General features: G+C 44.2%; 1 long non-coding RNA gene across 1 annotated transcript in view; it reads right to left on the minus strand.

Annotated features, from left to right (window-relative positions):
* Nucleotides 1-11,083, minus strand: part of LOC120234309 — a 15,949-nt gene extending 4,866 nt beyond the window's left edge. The window contains exons 1-2 of the long non-coding RNA XR_005529053.1: nucleotides 10,938-11,083; nucleotides 10,354-10,420 (exon numbers count right to left, since the gene is read on the minus strand). This is a non-coding gene — a long non-coding RNA (uncharacterized LOC120234309). The remainder of the gene's footprint in view (nucleotides 1-10,353; nucleotides 10,421-10,937) is intronic.
* Nucleotides 11,084-11,874: the final 791 nt, after the last annotated feature.

An 11,874-nucleotide genomic window follows, 5' to 3' on the forward strand; every position in this document is an offset into this window, starting at 1 on the left:
TGACAGCTTTGTAGTAGAGGCTGAAGTCTGGGATGGTGATACCTCCCGTTTTGGTTTTATTTTTCAGTATTACTTTGGCTATTCGGGGCCTTTTGTGGTTCCATACAAATTTTAGGATAGTTTGCTCTTGCTTTGAGAAGTATGCTGGTGCAATTTTGATTGGAATTGCATTGAATGTGTAGATTGCTTTGGGTAGTAATGCCATTTTAACTATATTTGTTCTTCCTATCCATGAGCATGGGATGTTTTTCCATTTCTTTGTGTCTTCTTCAATTTCCTTCATAAGTTTTCTGTAGTTTTCATCATACAGATCTTATGTATCCTTGGTTAGGTTTATTCCTAGGTATTTTATGGTTTTTTGTGCAGTTGTGAATGGGATCAGCTTCTTGATTTCTCTTTCTGTTGCTTCATTGTTGGTGTATAAAAATGCAACCGATTTCTGTATGTTGATTTTGTACCCTGCACTTGGCTGAATTCTTGGATCAGTTCCAGTAGGCTTCTGGTGGAGTCTGTTGGGTTTTCTATGTAGAGTATCATGTCGTCTGCAAAAAGTGAAAGTCTGACTTCCTCTTGGAAGGCAGTCAATTCTATTCCCAGCCAGGGAGGGACCAAAAAGGAAAAAAAATCCTATTGCTATAAACATGATAGTGGCCCCACTCAACTTCTGTGATCTGCCAGTAGTCTTTGGAGTCAGGTTAGGGTTGAGTGTTAGTTCCACCGTTTGCCACTGGTGAGTTTGGATTTGTTACTTAATCTTCCTCATTTGTACAAAGCAAATGATAATAAGTTGTTAAGCAGATTAAATGCAAAGTTCTTAGCTCATAGCCTGGCACATAGTACGTGCTGCAAGGGGGCTGTTGGTATAATTATGAGACTTACCACGGCGTTGGGCATAAGAAGCCTCTGGAAGCAGCATCCACTGAAGTGATGAAACAGGAACACCCTGAGCTGCTCCCCTTATTGCCACTTCTGGGGAGATGCTGCCATCGTGATGGCATTCAGATTTCCGGGCCATTAGGAATCCCTGTTGGGCTCAGACACCAATAGCACTGGGTTCTCTCTGCATGAGGTGTTTATAGCAGAGCCCGAGGCCCCAGCCTGCATAGGAAGAATGATTCTCTTCAGCAAGCCCAGGTATGAAGGATAAACTCCTAGAATGGAAGGACCTCATGTATTTTTTTACACCCCACTTTATGGCCAAGTAACACTTGACATAGCGTGGGCACTTCATGAGTGTGTATGGAAGGAAGTAATGATGGATGGGGCAGAATGCAGGGGGCCATGTGGCTATTTCTGGGTTGGACTCGGCTCCCCTTCTGCCGAGCACATGGGACAGAAGCAGAGCTCATTATCAGCAGATTCTTAGGAACTTCACTTTGGGCAATTGCACAGACACAAAGTAAGATCTTTGTTATTATTCAAGGAAGCAGATGTCTTAGAGCAGAGACTTCTCAGTATAGACGTAAGAAACAGGTGCAGGTGAGACCTGTATCTTGGTTATATTGTGTAAGGGTTTTCAGTAGTTTCTTAGGGATAGAAAGTTTAGGATCGAGTTCCATGGTCTAAGAATATCTAGTAAAATACCACCCCATTGTCATTATACGGCCTGAGCCAGTCACTCTTTACTGCGCCTTATTGTCAGTTGCATTAGGCCTTCAGTTACAGACTCCTTTGTGGTATCAAGATACTGATGCTCAGATGGGTTAAAACTAGGTGTCTTAACACTGAAAAAAATTTTTACTTCTGTTTTGGTATGATACATGGTAGAGAGGCCTTGTCAGCACTCAATAATAAATACCATGTGTTATGTGTTGGCTTTGTTCATCTGTATTCACATCTCTACTTTCATTTTTGCCTGACATCATTCACCAGAGGTTAGCAGGACAGCAGATTCTAGTTTACCGTGTCTCTGCACACAGGGCTCAGCTGGAACTGGCACACAGATCTCCCTAGGGCAGAGCTTTTTGTCTGTATCCCACATCCTGGTTCAATCTGTCTGGACAGCAGGCCTTGTACCTTCAGGCATGTCTGGGCCATACTTCTGTCTCTTAGACCAGTGGGTGGGTGATTGCTGTCGTAAGGAAGGACCCAGGAGGGAGACTGTGGTAAAAATTAAGGTGGGGAGGAAGAAGAGAACTTTATTTTTTTAAATGAGTTTTGTTCTCAGTCGACCATTTCTTTTTTTTCTTTTATTTTTAGATTTATATACATAATTTATTGTCAAGTTGGCTAACATACAGTGTATACAGTGTGCTCTTGGTTTTGGGGGTAGATTCCTGTGATTCATCGCTTACATACAACACCCAGTGCTCATCCCAACAAGTGCCCTCCTCAATGCCCATCACCCATTTGCCCCTTCTCCCGCCCCCTCCCCCCCATCAACTCTCAGTTTGTTCTTTGTATTTAAGAGGAGAACTTTTAAACCATCCATGCATACTTAACCAGCTATCTCAGCATCTAGAAGATCTTGGACCATGGGGCAGGTGCTGGACCATGGACCATGGCGTCTAGGAATAGCAAAAGCAACAGCTAGCTGTGCCTTGTCCAGTCTGTTTGCATATCCAGATCCAAAGAATGTGGGAACATGATGATGGCCATGGCACCAGGTGACAACTACAGCCATTACATTCTTTGACTTTTATCAAATGACTAGCCTGTCCAGACAGAGAAATGCCTTGCTGTCAGTCCTTGGGAGGGCCTGGCCATCTGACAGTCAACACAAAGTTGTTGGCGACGATTTCTCTAGCAGCTCTGGGTGGTGTCATGAGTTGCAAATCTTGTGGCTCCAAGATGCTTATGGTTGGTTTGAACCTGGATTGGATGGAGCCGGGTGGAGAATTCTTACATGAGCACTTTGTGACTATACGCCGTAGGTGGACTGAGGGGAGAGGGGAGAGCCAAAATTTTAGCTCACGATGCTGATTGCTGTCTCATGATGACAGGAAGGTGTTTTTAATCATGTGGAAATTCTCTCACTTTGCATGGCAGAGGTAGTAGAACCTTCTGTTGCCATCGACCTTGCACTGCCTTGAGGTGAGGGCTGGTAGAGGAGCCAGCCCGACGCTGTGCCCCACACCTGGGAAGAGCGTGTGCTGCGACCAGAGAGCAGAGGCCTGCTGGCTGCCCGTTTCCTTGTTTGCATCAAGCCCATCTGTGGCTTCAAGCAGCTTCTCATCATGACTCCCTACCTACCCTTCTGCTCCCTTCTTTCCCTGATGTGAAACTCAGAAGATGAATGGTCACGTCACTCTTTGGTATCTTTGAAACACATCTACTTAGATATCAAATACATGTAACTGTTTATTTTTTGTAGTGGATTCAACCCATTAGACAAGTTTTTTTTTAAGCTCATTTTAATTTATTTTTGAGAGAGTGAGAGCACGAGTCGGGGAGGGGCAGAGATTGAAAGGGAAAGAGAGAGAATCCTAAGAAGTCTCAGTACTGTCAGCACAGAGCCCAATGCAGAGCTCAAACTCATGAACCGTGAGATCATGAACTCAGCTGAAACCAAGAGTCAGGAACTTAACTGCCTGAGCCACCCAGGCACCCCTGTTTTTGTTTTTAAACAATGAGGGTACTCCCTGAATCCTGGAGGCCTCTGGTGAGAGTTCTGGGGTCCTCCTTGGCCACTTTCTGTCTAGAGCTGCGGCTTAGTAATATGCACTCAGAGACTGTGGTGACAGAGTCTTCTCTGTGGGCTCCAGGGTGGCCTTGGGAAGGCCACTGTCCATCCCCCTGTCTTGGTGGTACCATGCTTCTCACCTTGTTTCTGAAACCAAATTTCTTGGGAAATCTGAAAATCATTTATAGTGATTTCTGGAAAGATGTGCTTCTTTCTTCATGCAACCATTCTGATAGATTTTATTGGGCATCTTATGTACAGAGAAGAACTACATAGAGCAATAGAACAATGCCTAGTAGGGAGTCACAAGGCTCCTGATTTGGAAGACGATGTGGTGTGGAGGAGAGAGGATGGGCTTTGGAGTCAGACGGACCATGGGGCAAATCCTAGCTCTCCAACTACATGACTGGGCGCACTTCTGTTTTCTTGCTTGTCAAATGAGGCTATAACCACTGCCTCCTAACGTCCTTGTGGCGATTACATGACGTGATATATCTGCTGTTGCTTCCCAGATTAGTATCTCTAGTATTGTCAGTGCAGACCTGTCTCCTGAATTTCAGACCTCAATGCACATCCATACTTTATACCAGCATGTCCCAGGCTGAACTCGGTCTTTCTCTCCCTTCTCCTCCAGACCAAACTATCCCCTTCCTCTTACATTTCATTTCATTGAAGGGTTTCATCATTCTCCATTGACAACACAAGCCACCGGGAGCTCCCACAAGTCTTTCTTCTCCCTCAGTCTGGAAAATTCCATCAGTCCCCAAACCCTGCCAACTCTGTTTCCCCGCCCCCCTGTAGTCTGTCTCATCCTCTCCACTCAAGACCACTCTTCATCCAGCTCCTCATTATTTCTTGCTTAGGTTACTGCAGTACATCCCATGGTAAAATCATTACTACTGTCAAAGTGAATTTCCTGGTGTTATACATCTCCTTGAAAGTCTATCATTCCCTTCATAAACTTCAAGGGTAAGTTCAATTTCTTTGAGCTGGGAAGACCTGCTCGCCATGAGCGCCATCCCTCCGTTCTCTCTAACTCCAGTCCTCACCTCTGCTGTGGTCTTGCTTTAAGCTGACCCCGAACAGAAGTCCTTCCTGTTCCATAGGGGTGTCAAGCTCTCTCTGACTCTCCTCCAGGGTTCTCTCTGCCCAAAACACTTTTGCACTTGTGTCTACCTGGCTGACTCCCAACCATGGTTCAAGACTCAGCTCCAGTGTTACCTCTTCTTGGAGGAACTTCTTCAAGGAGGCAGACTTAAATCCTTTCTTTCTGGACCATCACCATTTCATCTATTTATGCATTTATGGTCATGAATTTTTCTGGTCACCTTCCAAGGCAGGAAGCTTGGCAACATTGGCCCCTGCACAATGGTAACCATTGGAGGACATTAAGTATGCATTTCTGGAATAAATGATTGAAAGGTATTGAAAGTGACTAGCACAGAGCCTGGTTTATGGGAGGATCCTTCAGTAAAAGGATCTTCTCTCTGATTTTGCCACTAAATAGGTAGTTGACTTGGGGGGAAGCCTATCGCCTCTGTGGGCCTCAAGGTTTTCATTAAAAATAAAATTCAGAAGTAATTTAACACAGACATATCCATACACATATGAAATGTCAAAAAATCAACAAAGTGTAAATCCAGTAGTAAGAAAGGAGTGGCAGGTAATCTATAGTACAATTTCACGAACAATGACGCTAAAAGACATAATGAGGTGGTTAGAAGCTTGCACTTGGTTTGTAACAAATAAATCTGGTTTTCAGTTAAGACCGAGTTGTGCTTATACTTTTGCCTGAAATTTCTCATTTTGGAATAAAAGCTAAAAAAAAAATCAAGTGGAGTTAACTGTGAGGGGTCTAGCTGAAACTGCAGATGGATAGAGATGTTTTTGTCGTGATGGCTAACACAATGCCTAATACCACCAACGACAGTGCTGTTGGTGACATAATTTTCTTTTCAAACAATTTTTAAGTTTTATTTACTTATTTTAGAGAGACAGAGACAGTGTGAGCGGCCACGAGGCAGAAAGAGAGGAGAGAGAGAGTCCCAAGCAGGCTCTGCTCTGCCTACACGGAGCCCAATGTGGGGCTTGAACTCAGGAAACTGCAAGATCATGACCTGAGCCGAAATCAAGAGTCAGACGCTTAATTGACTGAGCCACCCAGGCGCCCCTGGTGACATAATTTTCTAAATGAATGTCCAAAAGGGGAGATGATACTTGGTAACATTCCACATAAAATGCAAAGCATCACAATTTTTTTTTTTAAACTTTCAATGTATTTACATTTTTGGAAAATTCAGTCTGTACCAAAATAGTGTAAAAAAAAGTGTTTATATTAAAATGGAGTTAGGCACTAGGCTCAGTTAATTATACATGGGTTTTTCACTTACATGAATGTTCAGCGCAGAATGTAGCACAGTCCTCCATGGTGCGGGGCCATGCTACGCTTTGCCGGACATACAGCATTCCCGGCCCTACACATTGAAGAGTAGTAACTCTCACTGCATCGGTGAGACGCTTCATAATACCTACGTGTGCGAGTTGCTCAAATGCCTTCTAAGTGTATTGTAGGAAGCTAGGTAAGCTGCATTACCCAGCAGTGAAACTCTCTGCCTACACATCTCTTCTCAATGGAAAAAAATGTGCCTCATTTGTCTAAAGCGAATTATTGCAAAGTGAATTTCCTTCCTATGATTAAAGATTTGTAGCATTCGAGGGAAGTCCCTTTCTGAAGTGAAGGATAAAGGTGCTTAATGAATGTACAAATAGAAGCAATTTGCGGTCATTGGGATTCGGTTTGCATCCTCTTGATTGCCACTTGCCTTTCGTGTGTCATTTTTTTTTTTTTTTGATCTTCACCCTTTATTCATTCTCACCTGAGTAATATTCTCTTTGCTTAAGAAATTTGTTCCCATTCTCCTGCATTCTTTTTTAAAAAGTTTTTTTTTTTTTTTAATTTATTTCTGAGAGAGAAAGACAGCGTGAGCAGGGGAGGGTCAGAGAGAGAGGGAGACACAGAATCTGAAGCAGGCTCCAGGCTCTGAGCTAGCCGTCAGCACAGAGCCCGATGTGGGGCCCGAACCCATGAACCATGAGATCATGACCTGAGCCGGTCAGAGGCTTAACCGACTGAGCCACCCAGGCGCCCCTTAAAAAAATTTTTAATGTTTTGTTTTTGAGAGACAGAGGGAGGTAGACAGACAGAGCATGAGTGGAGGAGGGACACAGAGAGAGGGAGACAGAGAATCTGAAGCAGGCTCCAGGCTCCAAGCTGTCTGCACAGAGCCCGACATGGGGCTCAAACCCACGAACTGAAAGATCATCACCTGAGCTGAAGTCGGACACCACCCAGGCACCCCATCCTGCATCCTTGATATTTATAATTCAAATTGCTTTGTGCTCCTTGGTTGCTTGACCACCCTACCCTCCTTCTGTACCATGCACTCCTTTTAGATTTGTTATGCCACTCAGCTGAGCTAGGGTTAGTTTTTTAAGTGTGTTTCCACTATTAGTGAAGACTTTGTTACCAGATTTATTGTCTACCTTAAAAAAGCAGGGTCACATTTTGTTCATCTTGGTATCCCCAGATCTACTTGGGTAATCAGATGCTAGCAAGTGCTAAGGTAACATTTGTTGAAGGAATGAATGAATGGAACGCGTGATGTGCTTCAGCCTCAAATCTTGCAAGTTTCATGAATAACAAAGCTGTGAGGTTGCACACAACAAATGAATCTTCCAAGTCAGCGTTTTTGGCATTCGGAAATTCTATAATATTGAGTCTGTTTAAAAGGTGCATAAATGTTCCCTTGTACATTGGGTCCCCCTTTCTGTTGGTGGTACCCACCACTCCACCAGGCTTCCTAGCAGGAAATTCTGGAATCTTCTTTGGCTCTTCACATGTCACATGGACCAGTTGCCAAGCTTTGCTTTCCAAAGTCTCTCAGATCTGTCCCCATTTCCCTTCTACTCGAGGAAAAATGTCATCATATCATGCTAGAAGTCTAGCTAAAAGCTGCATTGAAGTTCTGATCTCTAATTTCTCTCCTCCCAAGATGACTTTCACCATAAAGTTGTGCACACAGGAAGTCACCACGGTTCTCTCTTGCTTAGAGTCAACTCCAACCTCTCAGACCCAGCTTTTCCAGCTGCTTCTATAGTCAGATTGTACCCCTTCTTTCATACTGCACCCCCCTACCTCCCAGCCGGCTGTCCTGCAGTAAGGCTCATTTCTTTCCCAGCCACCATACCCCTTCTTGCTTTTCTGACTCTCCTCCTCCTCTGCTGCTGGGAAAATGTCTTTGCTTCATATCCATATATGCTGCCTCTATCCTCCTGCGATGATTTCTTGAGACTCCAGTGTGTCTTGAATTCTCTCCGCAGCCTGTATTATGTAACTGGCACTTTATAATTTGCTACAACTCTTTGCTTGCTTTGCCTGCTCATCTCCTTATAAGACCACGAGCCCTTTCTCAGGGACTGGTGTTCATATTATTTGTAAGTAACACCAAGCTTACCACAATACTGGGGCTATAAAAAGTGCTCCACAAGTAAGTGATCTCTCACATATGAATACGGTTGTAGTTTGGGTGCTCAGAGTAGGGCTCAGCAAGTTTTTTCTGTAAAGTGACACATAGTACCTGTTTTAGGCTTGTGGGCCTTATGATCTCTGTCACAACGAGTCAGCTGTGCTGCTGTAGTATGAAGGTGGCCATAGGCACTGTGCAGATGCGTGAGTGAAGCTCTGTCCCAATAATTTTTGTAAATTTTTATTTATAAAAATTGATTTGGCCAGCAGAATGTTTCCTGACTCCTGGCTTCTATAGTATGGTGTTAATGAGGCCCATATTGGGGCGCTTGGGTGGCTCAGTTGGTTAAGTGCCTGACTCTTGGTTTTAGCTCAGGTCACAATCTCATGGTTCATGGGTTCAAGCCTCATATTGAGCTCTGCACCGACAGTGCAGAGCCTGCTTGGGATTCTCTCTCTCCCTCTATCTCTGTCCCTCCCCCATTTATGCCCTCTCCCTCTCTCTCTCTCTCTCAAAATAAATAAACTTAAAAAAAGTTTTTTTCTTTTCTTTTCTTTTTTCTGAAAACGAGGCCCCGGGTCACCTGGGTGGCTCAGTCAGTTAAATGTCTGACCTCAGATCACGAGCTTGCAGTGTGTGAATTTGAGCTCCGCGTCGGGCTCTGTGCTGACAGCTCAGAGGCTGGAGCCTGCTTGAGGTTCTGTGTCTCCCCTCTCTCTCTCTGCCCCTCCCCCACATGTGCTCTTTCTCTCTCTCTCAAAAATAAATAAATATTTTAAAAACCTTTTAAAAAGGAGGCCCATATCAAGACCGCTCTTGGGGGCCCTATTGGTAAGCTTCGTTGCAACGCTAAAATCTCTAACTCTGACCAATAGCCTTAAAGAGAGTGTCTTGTCATCACTAGAGAACTGATCAGAGCAGAGGGATGCTCGCTGTGACCTTGCAGCTCGTGTGTCACACAGCCCCAGAACTGCCACTGGGACAGCCCTCTGGAAAAGCACGTTCTTTCTAGGCACATGCATCCTCTCGTCTTCCTATTGGTAGGGAAGGAAGCTGCCATTTTTGGGGGGTGTCTGCCGTGTGCGAGGAATTTTACGCGTTGGCCATCCTCTCAGTGAGTGAGATTATCCTCTGAGGTATGAGTGTTATTTCCATTTGTCAAAGGAAGAGACTGAGGCACAGGAAGTTAAAGAATTCACCCAAGGTCACAGATAGGACCTGCCGGATCCCGCATTGGTCTTCTGAAACTAAGTTTGTGTTCTTTTCACTCCACCGTCGTAAAGTTGCTATCATAATAATTCTGGTACTGGCGCATGAAGGACCAAACGGAATGTAATGTTCCTGGCAAGACAGACTGATGCAGCAAGGTGTATTTATGGTCTTAGGGTCTTAGTTGAATTTCTGCTGTCAGCTTTATTAATTATTACCCCTCTTCTTTTATAGTCCTGAGAGCCGGCCAGTGAATAACACAGTGGCGTTGTCAAGTGTATCTGGATCTCAGTGATCTTACTCTGAGATCACTCCTAGACATACCAGCATTTTTACACAGTAGTAAATTCTTAAAACAACTGTGGTCTCGCTTAAACTAAAAGGAAATTTAGCTGGGAGCCAGGGTGTTAATTTTTCTCATTTTTTTCTCTTGTTCTATTTCTGTTGTGATAAACCAATATCAACCTGACTGGGTTTTATAAACCTGGCCGCCTCGTCTCTGTACTGATAGCCAACCGCAGGGAAAGCCAGGGGCTGGGGGTGATGTGAAAGAAGATGGGGTAAGTAATTAAAAGCCCCTTTAGATCCGGATTGTATTACTAAGCCTGGAGGGTGTGGAAAAAAGGGGAACAAAACATATTTATTTGGGGATTTTTAACCTTTGTTTTCCTAAGGCCAAATAATTGTATTTGCTATTTGTTTTATCTTCTTGCCAAACCATGGTATAGGTTCAGATTCTTTCTTTCTTTCTCTCTTTCTCTCTCTCTTTCTTCCTTCCTTCCTTCCTTCCTTCCTTCCTTCCTTCCTTCCTTCCTTCCTTCCTTTCCTTCGCTTTTTCCCTCTATTTTTTTCTTCTTTCCCTCTCTCCATTTATGTGTCTCTCTCTTGATGTCTGTCCATCCATCCATCTACTCCTCTATCTGTCCATGTCCTCCCCTGGGTGTAATAGTACTCTATGGGCTGAATTCTCCTAAAGAGCCATGAAGCCCATCTTACCTGCACTGTATTCTTCTTGCCAGACGTGGACACGTACCTGCCTCCCCAAACAGCCATGGGTCTTGTCCTAGAATAAAGAACAAAAGTACGCAGATGATTTATCTTCCGTGGCAGTGCCTGTTGTCTTCTTATCCCAGCATTCCTGTTAGAAAGATCATTTATCATTAGATTGAAGATCCCAGGGGGTTCAGGAGAGTGGGAAATGAGTCCCGTTGCCCTTGGTGCCTTTTGTGGTGATTTTCCAAAATACTCAATTCAACAACAACAAAAACAACAGCGTTCAAAAAGCACACCACAACTATCAGCTGTAGAAGAGGGTAAATCTGGAAGATCACTGTCTTCTCCTAGTGCTGAATACATGCGAATGTGTTGTGCTTTGAACGCATCAAAACCAGGGACCTGCTGGGGGATGCTTCAGTTTTGGACTCAAAGGCTTCAAAGGCTTCCAGCCTCTAAATGAGGCTTTGAAGTAGAGGGTGGGGTAGTGATGAGAGCAAGCTAACCCCTCCGTGTGGCTCTTCTATTATTTCAGGCTTTGGATTTCCATCTGCAAAGCAGACAGGGACCCTGGTGCTCTGACTTACCCCAGCTTATCTTTGTAGACAGAAAGGGCTGAATTTCCAATGAAGCCAAAGATAGAGCTAATCAGTCCAGTTTATTATATATTCAGGCATCGGCAAACTCCTTCTTGTTTTGATTTCATTATCATCACAGTGCCCTCTGCCATTGCTTCTTGGTGTTGTGAAAATGAAAGCCTAATGAAGTGTAATGCTTTGATTATATACCGTGGTGGAAACCACTGATTGGCTAAGTTCACAGTCATTCTCAACTTCTTACTTCCTCCTGCCTCCCACGGTAGAGAGCGCACCACATACTCACCTCCTCAGCGACACATGCAGCTAGGGTGGCAATGTGACCCAGTTCTAGCCAGTGAGATGTCAGTCCTGCTGGCCTTTGGAAGCCTTTTCTGCTTTCCCTGATAAAGGGGACATTTGTGCTGGTGTCACCTTTTCCTTTTTTTCCCCCCTGTCTTAACATGCAGATGAGAAGCTTGGCGCTTCTGCAGCCATTTTGTGGCCAGGGAGAATTATGATGGTGAAAAGTGAACATAAGCAAGATGCTAGAGATGGTAAAAGGAGAAAAACAGAATGAGCTTAGGCCCTGGAAGGTTTTACTGAGCAGCTGAACCAACATTCAATGCAACAAGTCTTTGGACCCCTTTGCTATTTTAGAAAAAGAAGTCCCTATTTGTTTCATCCACTGTTAATTAGATTTTCTGTTATTTGCAGTTGACTACATTCCTAACTGATACAGACATAAATGCCGAAAACTGGGAGTACCAGGAAGGTTGCCTGCCTCTTCCTTCCTTCCTGGCTCCCGCCCTCCCTCCCTCCCTTCTTTTCTTCCTTCCTTCCTTCCTTCCTTCTTTCCTTCCTTCCTTCCTCTTTCTTTCTTTCTTTCTTTCTTTCTTTCTTTCTTTCTTTCTTTCTTTCTTTCTTTCTTTCTTTCTTTCTTTCTTTC

The sequence above is a fragment of the Hyaena hyaena genome, unplaced genomic scaffold (assembly GCF_003009895.1).
Source record: "Hyaena hyaena isolate Hyena2069 unplaced genomic scaffold, ASM300989v1 scaffold_106, whole genome shotgun sequence".
NCBI lineage: Eukaryota > Metazoa > Chordata > Mammalia > Carnivora > Hyaenidae > Hyaena > Hyaena hyaena.